Below are 13,590 nucleotides of genomic sequence, written 5' to 3'. Positions count from 1 at the left end.
CTTGGTGGACGAACACTGCTCACACTGTCGGCACCAGCGTTCAACATCTTGATGACTGTTCAGCCAGTAAAACCGTTCTCTCACTTTTGCCAAGGTCTTACTAACTCCAAAATGTCCTCCGCCGACACCGCCATGAACAGCTTCAAGGACTTCCGGAATACGTCTTCGAGGAAGGACTGTCAGATATGTCTTTTCTTTTCCATCTACGCTCTCCCAGACTCTTTTTAATAATCCATCTTTTATAACCAATGAATTCCATTGAGACCAATAAGCTTTAAGTTCTGGAGATTTGTCAGAAATGTCTTTCCATTCTGGTTTTGAAATTTCTTGAGATTTCAGTTCGTAAATAAGACCAAATACTGGGTCATCACACTGATCTTGGATTAAACTAGCTACATCCCACTCTTTAGAACTGTGAAGGCCAATACGATTACAAGTAAATATCTCTGGATGCTGTTTTGATTCCTTTTTAAAACAATGTTGACATGTTTCAATACTGGGTCTTCTCGATAAAGCATCGACATTTTGGTGATATGCTCCTTTCCTATGTTCTATTGTAAAGTCATACTCTTGTAATCGTTGAAGCCACCTTGCTATTTGTCCTTCGGGGTTTTTAAACTGAAACAGCCATTTCAAAGAAGCATGGTCGGTTCTAAGGATAAATCGTTGACCATACAAATATTTATGGAAATGTTCAATAGCTTTTACTGCTGACAATAGCTCTCGTCTGGTGACACAATAGTTTCTTTCTGGTTTTGATAACGTTTTACTGAAATAAGCTATCACTTGCTCGCCATCTTCATATTTTTGTGATAAAACGGCCCCAATTCCAACATTACTCGCATCGGTATCCAAAATAAAAAGTTGTCCAGGAATCGGATATGTTAAAATTGGAGATGTGCATAGTGCTCTTTTTAACCGTTGAAATGCTTCTTTACAGTCTGTTGACCAACTAAATACCATTTTGTCCTCCGTGAGGTTATGTAAAGGCTTTGCAAGATTAGCGAAATTTCTTACAAATCTTCTGTAATAGGTACAAAGGCCCAGAAAGCTTCTTAACTGGTGTTTGTCAGTGGGTCGTGGCCATTTTTCGATCGCCTCTACTTTATCTGGATCAGTCTTGACACCTTTTTCTGATATTACATGGCCAAGGTATCGAACTTCTTTTTGAAATAAGCAACATTTTTTAGGACTTAGCTTCAGGTTGGCCTCTCGCAGTTTAACAAATACCTTTTGAATATTCTTCAAATGATCTTCAAATGTTTTCCCCAGTATGATAACATCATCCAGATAAACTAAACATGATTCCCAAGTCATTCCACGTAAAACTGTGCCCATAAGTCTCTCAAAGGTAGCTGGAGCATTGCAGAGTCCAAAGGGCATTACTGTAAATTGCCAAAGTCCTGTTCCAGTCGAGAATGCGGTCTTTTCCTTATCTTCTGGGTGCATCTTTACCTGCCAGTATCCACTCTTTAGATCGAGTGTTGAGAACCATTGTGAACCTGATAGCGTGTCCAGGGTGTCGTCAATTCTTGGTAGGGGATAACTGTCGTTCTTGGTAATATCATTCAGTCGCCGATAGTCTACACAAAATCTAGTGGATCTATCCTTTTTCTTCACTAGCACAACTGGAGATGTCCAAGGACTCTGAGAAGGTTCTATCACTCCTTGTGTCCTCATTTCTTGAAGCATTGAGGAAACTTCTCCTTGTTTAGCTATCGGAATTCTTCGAGGTGCTTGTTTAATCGGAGCATTGTCTCCAGTGTTAATTCGATGCTGCACCAAATCAGTTTTTCCCAGGTCTTTATCGTGCAAGGAAAACACATCTTGATTTTTTTCAAGAAGACGTCGCAATTTACTACACTGGTCCATGGTTGAATTGGCAGAAGATTCTTCAAATAGGTTTTGTAAACATACAGGAAAAAGTCTGTTTGAATAACGACTTCTATCAGCATTTTTCATGACTGCCACTACTTCAGAGCATACGCCAATGTTCTCTCCTTGTTTCAGGTGTTGATCATATCCTTTTAAATTTACCATTCGAACCAAAATAGTAGATTTCTTCTGCGTAGATAACGTCTTGGCTGGAAAAATTCCTTGACCGTATAGTTTGCAGTTTTCCATGGGCTCAATCAAAACAATTCCCTCGTTTCCTCCAGTTGTAGCATAAACCACCACCTCTGAATTTCCTGGTATAGTAACATCCTTGAATAACTTAACGACTCTGGTATTTACTTTATCTTCATATAGGTGGTGCATAAAAATCTCTTCATTTCTCGTCGTCAATATCCGGTTATATACATCCATTTTAAACTGCTGAGCATTCATAACATCTAATCCTAATATGACATCATCCATGATTTCTGCCACTAGTAATGGCTATTGGAATGTTGTTAAGCCAATTGTAAGTGTAGCTTCATGCAATTCAAGAATCGGGATCCTTTTTCCATTTGCAGACTCCAGAATTAAATTGGGTGGTGCTGAGAGCCTACAGTGTGCTACGATGTTCGGCTTCAGGATAGTATGACTTGATCCTGTATCCACTACCATCTCACATTCACGGCCGCATATTTTTCCCGGTACTACCAAGCTCTCTCCAGGATGTGGCAGCCGGTTTAGTCTTATACGTAGGGCTTGGTAGCACCCAGCCAGCTTGCGCCCCATAAAGCTGACTAGTTGAAGTTTTCCAGGTTCCTTGGATCTCTTAAAGGCTTGGGGCATTGACGTTTAAGGTGCCCCTTCTCATTGCAATTCCAGCATTGCAATGGTCTTTTAGGTTTCCTCGCTAATAATGATTCAATCTTCTTTAAGCGGTCTTCGAGATCACTTTCCGAAGTTCTGATTTGTCTTATTCGTGTTTGCCTTCTAGTTGCTTGAAAAGCTACCTCATACTCTAGTCCATGGGCCAAAGCTTCTGATATACTTTTATGATGAGCCATCCTTAGAGCGTGGTTAGTATCTGGATCTCGAACTCCGTCAATAAAACAATTTATAGAAATTTGTTCTCGGAACTCTGTTGGGGCTGAAGGGTAAGCCAGATTTACTAATCGGGCAACATCGGCCTCAAACTGTTGGAGTCCTTCCTCGGGTTGTTGTCTTCTAGATTTCAATTGAGCCTGGTACACTTGTTGTAGATGAGCTTCACCGTATCTCATCTCTAAGGTACGCACCAGTACGTCGAAATTGAGCTGATCCTCAGATGGCACCATTCTTAATATTTCTGTAGCTTCTCCTCTAAGGCTTAGCTTAAGATTGATTGCCTTTTCTTCGTTATCCCAGCGATTTCCCCTAGCAGCGGAATCAAATTGATTCAAATAGGTACTCCAAGCTTCTTTGCCGTCGAATTTTGGTGGCTTTACTTTCATCATTGTTTGCATTCCAGGATCGGGATGAAGAGGAGTCCGTTTTACTTTCATCTCTAGTTCTTGGATCTTTTTTTGTACTTGCCCCAATTCTTCTTCTACTGTTGCCTCAAAGTTAGTCATTAATTGTTTCTGATTCTTCTCCAGATCTTCTTTAAGTTGTAAAACTCGTTCCTCTTGTTTTCTGTCTCGTTCCTCCTGCTCCTTTTTAAGATTATTTTTTAAATTAAGTAAGTCATCTTTCATGGTTCGAATCAGGTCTTCATTTTCTTTCTTTAGGTCATCTTTCATGGTCCTTATCAGGTCTTCATTTTCCTTCTTCAGGTCAGATTTAATTGTCTTTAGTAAATCTTCCTGTTTCTTGTCTCGCTCTTCTTATTTGCGGTCTCGTTCTTCTTGTTCTTCCTTCTGTTTACGGTCTCGTTCTTCTTGTTCTACTTTTTGCTCTTCAAACTTCCTTAATAGCAGCTCCATCAATTTCTCGGTCTCCATTTTGGCCTGACTTCTTGTTAAAGGCATCCACTAAAATGAGCTTCCAAATATCCTTTACTTCTGACACCAATTGTAACGAAATTCGGGAACACACTTTTATTGTCAACGTCAAAAACACTAACCTAACTCGCTTTGACTGTCGTTTAATTGTTTCCAAGGTAAAAACTGACTAAACAATTAAAACTGAACTGATTTGTCACGCGTCCTTTTTAAAACCCGATGGAACAGTTTCGAAATATTTAGAATTATCTTCATTGTTTTTGCCCAAAGAGACCAATAATTTTAGGAGAATACTGACAGTCAAAGCAAGCAAGTATACAAATTCTAGAAAATTAGAACTACAGGGATTTACAATAATATAACCTAAATAACCTAAATAGGGGCCAAAATGGGGCTCTCAAACAAGATGAACTACTTAAAAACTAAACACTATAGATGAAAATAATAAACCAAACGTAAGTAGAACCTTAAAGAAACCCTACGAATCAACTTTAACTACAGAATACTAATAAAATTGTACAAAAACTAGCAGAATAATTAACGTATTTACATTTTCATAATAATATTATATCTAAAAATTGAATTAAAATCATATCGGAACAATAGCTAACGATATTAGTTATTATATTTACGATATTAGTTATTATATATAGATGTTAGTATTCGATTTTCTTTATCCTGGTTATGTCCAAAACTTAAAAAGGATCATTTGAGTCATCTTGTATAACCTAAATATTAATTTTAAATTGTATTTGAATAATAGATAACCGTAATAGAATGAGATATGACTATTTTTTTAGAACACAATACATCAAATTATTTTTAAAAATCATTTAGGGTTAATCAAATCATATCTAAAAATTGAATTAAAATTAAATCGGAACAATCGGTAACGATATTAGTTATTATATTTTCTTTACTCTTGTTGTGTTCAAACCGTAAAAAAAAATTGACTATCTCGTAGATGGGAAATACTAAATTTAAATTATATTTGAATAACAGATTACTGCTATTATTCGATTACTGTTATCTATTATTTTATTTCACTCTATTAAGAGTGAAATGTGATTAGTTTTTTTTAAAACAATACATCAGAAAAATTTTAAAAATAATATACAGTACTATACAGTACATCAAATGAACTTCAAAAATGAAATTGGAATCAAATCGGACAATGCTATAGGGATAAATTGTTCTATTTTCTTAACCCTGGTTATGTCCAAAACATAAAAAGGATCAGTTGAGTCATCTTGTATAGTCTAAATATTAATTTTAAAATAAGTTTGAATAATAGATAACCGTAATTGAGTGAGATATGACTATTTTTTTAAAACACAATACATAAAAATATTTAAAAAAAAATTTAGTGTTAAACAAATTATATCTAGAAATTAAATTGAAATCATATCGGAACAATCGCTAACGCTATTAGTTATTATATTTTCTTAACTCTGGTTGTGTTCAAATCGTTAAAAACATCATTTGGCTATCTCATGTAGGCGAAATAGTAAATTTTAATTATATTCGAATAATAGATGACAGTAATAGAGTGAAATATGATTATTTTTTTTAAAAACAATACATCAGAAAAATTTTATAAATAATTTACAGTACATCAAATGAACTTCAAAAATTAAATTGGAATCAAATCGGACAATGCTACCTCCTCAGACCCAAGGTGAAATGAAAACATATCTTTTTAAAACACGGACTTTTTTGTGAAGTGTTGGGCCCAAAAAACAACAAAATATAAAAAAAAAATATTTTTTTTTGTTTTTTACTGTAAAAAGTAAGGTATCATATTTGATACCTTGGGTTTAAATAAATACAAAAAAAGTTAAAAAAAAAACTTTATTGGTGAAAAAGAGCAAAACAGTTTCTCTCAACGGAGCAGCAAAGATATACGTCACATGAGGCACACTTAGCAAATGTCAATTTACCACATTACGGATATCGACATTTTTATCTGGATTTCTGGTCGTGTTTGGTAAATACTGGTAGATGACTGTTTCCCTGCTTCCTCTCTCTTCTATCTGAAATAGGCTGAATTTTCCTTTGTTTTCGGGGCGTTACCTGCTCTTCATCAGAATCACTTTGCTCGCAATCTGTTTGAGGAATAATCCCACTGGATTTGGCTTACCCCTAACAAATTGTCGCATTTTTACTTGGTCATGAAAAGGAATCATTTGTTTATCTATTGACACTGTTTTTGTTCGTTCATTTAAACGGCATACTCTTTGCACCATTCTAATAAAGGCCTTACTTTCCAGAATCTATCTATTATTTTTTCTTCATTGGTAACCCTCTGATCTTCTACAAGTTTTACCCGTGATCGCAATATAAAGTACCGATTTCTTGAAATTGTGTCTGAAGCAATGTGTACTCTTGTACTTCGCGCCCAGTACATCCTTATTCTCGGTAGACCATAAATTCCAATCAACATGGAAGCTCCAAAGAATTTTCGCAATTCATATTCAGAAGTTTCAAGGGAACGGCCTGTCTCAATAACCTCACGCATATTTGTGAAAAGTGCCATTTGTTCAAGGAAATTTTGTGTTGAAAATTTGTTCGTATCAGAAATGTATTTTCTTAGGCACATAATTGGTTGATTTAATTGAGTGGAAATGTTCTCGTTTTTAAAGTTAAACTGGAATGGTTCAAATTCCCGGACACGGGACCAAGTTTTTTCATAGCCTGGTAAATAATGGGCAAGAGGCTCGTCATCCGAAGAATCACTCATATTTTCTGCCATCTTCATATCCTCTATACTTTCTAATCCATCCTGATGATCAAGGTTAATATTAACCAAATCCAAGTCCACATCCACTTCATCCCCACTCTCCGACGATAAATCGCCGATATCTGATTGGTCTAGGTCCAGATTAAGAACTAATTCACACACATGTTCTATGTGCTACCTGCCGTCAATATAGAACAATAAAAAAGCAAGAACAATATTACTTACTCTTAAGCGGGCTTTCCACTTATGCAACTACGAATGCAATTACGCATGGAACATGAACAACAAACGCATGCAAAACTGTGGTTGCCATTTGTGTCTTGCCTAATGTTGTTTCCATTTATGCCTCAATTTCAAATGATATTGCCTCTCTTTATGTCCACATTTTTTTAAACATTTGGTGTTGGTTGTGCTGTTCGTCTTTTTACCAATGTTGAATGAAATACAAACTGGTGCAATTGCTGCTGCAGTAGCAATTATTGTTAATGATGTTGAGGCGGAAAAAAGAAAATGAAAAAAGCCTTCATGCTGGGTAAACCCTTTTCTGCAGAGGAGAAATGAAACTTTAAGTATTGTAGATGAAATAAGACTGGCTAAATACTCGCTGTTTAAAAAATGTCGCCGTCTGATTTTGAATTACTCTTGACTTTAGTTGGCCCAGCAATACGCAAACAAAATACATATTTTCGTGAAGCACTTCCAGAAGCTACAAGGTTGGCAATATTCTTGAGATATATAGCGAACGGTGATACATTTGCAAGTTTAATGTACACCTTTAAAGTTTCAACTCCAAGTATATCTCGCATAATAAAAGCTATTAGCCAAGCTATTGCAAAGGCTCTACATGATTGTGTACAGGTAAGAAAAGAAAATTCATATGTTTTTATAGTTATTTTGCTATTATTTATAACGAAAATCGGAGCCTGTGATTTGAAAAAGTTAGTGCCAGATTTATAAAATTGCTTGCCATAGAAAAGTCTCTGGCGCCTGGCCTAATATGTACAGGGCTAAAAAAATTCATACCTTTTTAATAATTTTGTTATTTATTAAACAGTACTGTTTCATAATAGTTTATATAATATAGTCTATTCAACGAGAGAAACAGCACTTAAAAAATGACACATAATTTACATAGGAACCAAACGTCAAGTGTTGTTTCTCTCGTTGAACAGATTATACATATAATATAATATATTATTTTCTGCTGTTGCTAAAGTTCAAATAGTTTGTGATGTGAAATTCTTCATCATATTGGTCATTTGATGTTGACATGTCGGAGGTAATAGTAGATCCACTACTTGGTCCAGGAATTACTATACAAGTATTCGAAGCATCTCCTAAGTATGTTTGAAAAGCTTGTTTACTGGCGGTATTAGCAAGACAAGTCTCTTTCAAAAATACCGGCATAGACATTTGGCGAAGACGATACTGATTAACCACATTTGGATTCGGATTGCTTATGGGATAAAGGTTGACCTGTGAGTTATCCCTCGAGACTAGATTAGAAGAGACGCCCATAGAAACCTCTTGTTCCATTTCTATCTCGTAAAGAAGAGAATTTATACGCATTTGCGCAATTGCCTGAGTACGTGGTTTTTTGAGGTTCCGAATCCTAACCTCAACATACTCAGAAAATGCGGAAATATGATCTCCTTTTTTATGTTTTCGGTAACATTTTTAAGGAGTAAGACAGCTTTCTCTGCAGGTTTCGGTTTGTCGTAATCTGCTATCTTAGTGTTTTTCTTGAAAGACGAACTTAGAACATTGAAAGGCTAGAATTAGTAAACAACAACTTTGTTTGAGTCCAACATGTGCACAGGGGCAAGAGGGGTGTGTTGTTTACAAACATATTTGCCGATTCTCTGTTGTCAAGTCGACGCAAATTTTCAACGGAGGAAATTTTTAGCTATATTTTAACAACCATTATAACGTTAATTTAACTTATTTTTGTTGTATTTTATAGGAAAATTTAAATTAAAAAGTATAAATTCTACAATTAACCTATTTTAAGAATAAATATAATATCCGTAAGCAAAAAAAAAACAAAATTATTAACATTGTTATCCCTAAAACTGTTTCTAAAATATTTGAAGCGACAACACCGGAGCTTAAGCGCCTGAGCCATACGCGTAGTGTCATCTGTCAAACGGCTTTTTGTTTATATTCGGGAGTCGTGTATTTTCTCTAATTTTTGGTTTAAAAAGGAAAAAGGCCACATTTTAGTGTTTTTTTAAATTGCTAGGATGGCAAAAACTTGTGTCGTTTGTACCGCATCATGATAAAAAGGCGATTCAAGCCGATCTTTTTACAAGTAAGTACCGATACTTTCATAACATCACATCATGGGGTTACCATCATCATAAACGTAGAATATGCGATCTTATAAGATATAAACCTAGTAAAAACTTTATTTATGAATATGAAAGTGTGCGTAAAATACCAAAATATTTATATTTTTAAATCTAAATATTTTTGAACATATTTATCTATTAATAGGCTATAAAAAATATAAAACTAGAATTTTGTCCCTAGTTTTATTAGAGGATTTTATGTTTTTTTTTGTTGTTTTGGCAGAAAGAAGGCATAATACCTATGTACCTATCTATATATAGTTATGTTTTTTTAATAAAGACATTAGGTAGATAGATGAAATTACTAATTTTTTATTGCCTTTAAAGAATTTTGAAATTTATTTAGATATTGATATCTATGTATAAAGTTAATTCTGTCTTTCCCTAAAATTTGGTCGATAATTTTTTTTTGTTGCCATATTGCATCTTACAATAATATATAGTAATTGGCACCACATATTAATTTATTACTGTAATTTTTTTTGATTAAATATTATATTATTATAGATTGCCTAATATATGCCCAAAGGGAACAATGGATTTCATTAATGGAAATCAACACAATTAAAAAGAACATATTTGTTTGTTCAGATCACATCCTTAGAAGTGATTTCTTATATAAGGAAGATAATATCAGTAGCCAGACTTTATTAAAAAAATCAGCTCTACCTCAAAGGTAATTTTTTTTAAATATATTTTTCTAGTATGAAAAAATCGTCACAAAAAGTATTAGTGTTACTCATATAAGCTTTATTTATACCTAATACTTATTAAATTAGGTATGTGTGTCAAACTATTTTTTTTCTAGGATTTCTGATGCACTGGTTAAAAACACAGCAGCCGATAATTCAGTAAATTTACCAAGTGATTTACCCTTCAAAGCTGCAGGGGTAGCTTTCCTGAAGAGTGCAAAAACTTCTTTAGTTTCCAAAATGGTATATAGTACAAACAATGAAGCTAAGTATGGATAATTAAAATAGATTAATATTCTTTATACACCAAATTTTGTATAATTACAGATCTGATCATTCATCATCAACAATAACTGCATCTGAGATTAATAGTTCTACAGTAACCGTGGGGTCTAGGTCAACAATTACTATTTCTGATCTAAGCCGTTTTTGTTTAACTGCTATACATTCCCTGACTGCCAAGGAAAAGGTAAAAATACACTTAAAATAGACTACTAGTTTTAAAATCAAATGATAGGTAAAATCAAATGATATCCTGAGGACCTAAGCACTGACGATTCCACCGTTTCAAAAGCTAAATCACTTGTCACCAAATTATGAAAAAAAAAATAAAGAACAAAAAATTAATATTCGAAGATTGCAACAAACAAATTTGCGCCAAAGAAATTGAATTAGATGTCTCAAGTCATTATTAAAATACTTAAGAAATAATAATATGATTTTCAAAAAGCCCAACATAATACATATTTTATTTGACTTGTAAAAGTATTTGTTTGTATATTAGTATATTACTACTAATAAACTATCTAATCTAATCTATTGTACATAGTCTTTATTAGGTAAGCTTTGTTTTTTAGTATAAATTAATATGATATAATTGGTATTAGGTATTATATGGGTCACTGTTAAATGTCTCAAAACCATTGTACAGGCTAAATACTCATAATAAAAATCTTATAACCTATAAAAAACCTGCAACTCCTTCACAATTTGAACATCCTTGTAGTTTTAACTCTTTCCGCTGAAGCAATACTGTCCTTTTGAAAAAGTCAGCACCATAGAAGTATTATGTGATATAAAGTAAGGGATGTAAAACTGAGTTTTGTCCAATATAACAATAACAATAAAATTTTGCAAAATGTTAAAAATTTGTGTCTTAAAACATGATTTATTAAGAAATCTATAATATTATATTAATAAAATATTTAATTTCCATAAAAATGCTTCGACAAAAATGCTGCCTTTTATTAGGACCTTCCTCTAATGAAGTCCGTTAAAAAGCACATAAATAGCTCATAAATGGTAATATTACTTATACTCAAACTCTTTAATAATTAATAAAAATTTATCAGGTAAATATTTGTTGACGACGTCACTGGTAGAGAGTGCTTGTATCAGTGGTATCAACAATGCGATCGAGCGGCGTTGCGATGCCATTAGCGTTTTCTCGTTTCTTCGTATTTTATTTTCATTTATTTACGTATATTGACTTCGATATAGAGTATCTTATCAAATTTATTTTAAAAAAATGCTTGATATTTTATTGAAGGGGAGCAGTAGTATTGTTTTATGCCTTCGGAAACAACTGAAAATTTTTATGATATTATAAAGTGATTTTTGCCATTTCTATATAAACATTTGGCATCATTGCATCAGAGATGTTGCAAGCAAACAAACCTGCCTATAGTTCCACGGCATGCTACTTCTAGCCTTTCAATGTTCTAAGAAGACGAACCTTGTTTGGGGGTACTGTTATCCTCATTATTCGTTTTACGACTTACTATCGGAGGTGAGGTCACAGAGTGTTCTGATTCGTCAACACTGATACTTTGGTGATTAATATTTTTATTCCCTTCTTCTGGAGCCTGAAAATAAAATTTTTAAATTAGACTTTTCCAATAAGGCTGTCTATAAGTAACACATAGTTTATAGCTGTTATTGTAAGTATTAAGAAAACTTCTTAAAATGTATGTTTTTGTTTCAGCTTCCAACTACTGATGAAAAATAGTTAGAAATATCTAAACTCTTTGGAGAAAGGTGGAATTTTCCCCATTGCCTCGGTGCCATTGACGGCAAACACGTTAACATTCAATGCCCTGCCAATTTCTGGAAGTTCTTATTACAACTATAAAGGATATTTTAGTAGAGTCCTATTTGCACTGGTTTATGCTAATTACGGTTTTCGATATGTAAATATTGGTAGACCAGGGCGAATGTTTCTAACAGCTCCTTATATACAGCTTTAAGAGATGGTGTACTCAATTTACTGCATGAAAACATTTTACCGGGCACTGACTTTCCTCTACCATACGTTTTTGTTGCATTTCCACTAACAAAACACATTCTTAAACCCTATGCAACGGATATTTTCTTAACTTTGGTTGTGTTTAAACCGTAAAAAACATCATTTGGCTATCTTGTATATGCGAAATAGTAAACTTAAATTATATTCGAATAATAGATAACAGTAATAGTGTGAAATATGATTATTTTTTTTTAAAACAATACATCCGAAAAATTTTAAAAGTAATTTACAGTACATCAAATGAACTTCAAAAATTAAATTGGAATCAAATCGGAGAAAGCTATAGGGATTAATTGTTCTATTTTCTTAAGCCTGATTATGTCCAAAATTAAAAAAGGATCATTTGAGTCATCTTCTATAACCTAAATATTAATTTTAAATTATATTTGAATAATAGATAACCGTAATAAAGTGAGATATGACTATTTTTTTAAAACACAATACATCAAAATAATTAAAAAAAATATTTAGGGTTAAACAAATTATATCTAGAAATTAAATTAAAATCGTATCGGAACAATAGCTATAGGTAATAGTAATCGATTTTCTTTATCCTGGTTATGTCCAAAATTAAAAATTGATCATTTGAGTCATCTTGTATAACCTAAATATTAATTTTAAAATAAATTTGAATAATAGATAACCGTAATTGAGTGAGATATGACTATTTTTTTAAAACAGAATACCTCAAAATATTTTAAAAAAATATTTAGGGTTAAACAAATTAAATCTTAAAATTAAATTGAATTCATATCGGAACAATAGCTATAGGTAATTGTAATCCGTATATAAAATTAAATTTGAATAATAGATAATCGTAATAGAGTGAGATATGACTATTTTTTTTTAAATACAATACATCAAACTATTTTTAAAAATCATTTAGGGTTAATTAAATTATATCTAAAAATTGAATTAAAATTAAATCGGAACAATCGCTAACGCTATTAGTTATTATATTTTCTTAACTCTGGTTATGTTCAAACCGTAAAAAACATCATTTGGCTATCTTGTATATGCGAAATAGTAAATTTAAATTATATTCGAATAATAGATAACAGTAATAGAGTGAGATATTTTTATTTTTTAAAAAAACAATACATTAGAAAAATTTTAAAAATAATTTACACTACATCAAAATGAACTTCAAAAATTAAATTGGAGTCAAATCGGACAATGCTATAGGGATTAATTGTTCTATTTTCTTAACCCTGGTTATGTCCAACACGTAAAAAAAATCATTTGAGTCGCCTCGTATAACCTAAATACCAAATCTAAATTACATTCGAATAATAGATAACCGTAATAGATTGAGATATGAGTATTTTTTTAAAACACAATACATCAAAATATTTTTAAAAACATTTAGGGCTAAACAAATTATATCTAAAAATTAAATTGAAATGAAATCAGGACAATTGCTATAGCTAATAGTTATTGATTTTCTTTATCCTGATTATTTGAATTTTAGATAACCGTAATAGAGTGAGACATGAGTATTTTTTTAAAACACTACTTTAAAATATTATTATAAAAATGTAAATACGTTAATTATTCTCCTAGTTTTTTTACTATTTTATTAGTATTTTGTAGTTAAAGTTGATTCGTAGGGTTCTAAAATCGAAATTATACCCATTTGTAATTACGT

At 32.4% G+C, this 13,590-nt stretch overlaps 1 long non-coding RNA gene across 1 annotated transcript; it reads left to right on the top strand.

Moving 5' to 3' along the window:
* Window positions 1-8,663: 8,663 nt before the first annotated feature.
* On the top strand, window positions 8,664-10,669 carry LOC126746309 (uncharacterized). Its single transcript, XR_007663858.1, has 3 exons — window positions 8,664-8,905; window positions 9,453-9,621; window positions 9,754-10,669. It is a non-coding gene; the product is annotated as an uncharacterized LOC126746309 (long non-coding RNA).
* Window positions 10,670-13,590: the final 2,921 nt, after the last annotated feature.

The sequence above is a fragment of the Anthonomus grandis genome, chromosome 17, assembly GCF_022605725.1.
Source record: "Anthonomus grandis grandis chromosome 17, icAntGran1.3, whole genome shotgun sequence".
Lineage (NCBI taxonomy): Eukaryota > Metazoa > Arthropoda > Insecta > Coleoptera > Curculionidae > Anthonomus > Anthonomus grandis.
The sequence above is the reverse complement of the archived record's forward strand: the minus strand, read 5'-3'. Positions and strand labels throughout refer to the sequence as shown.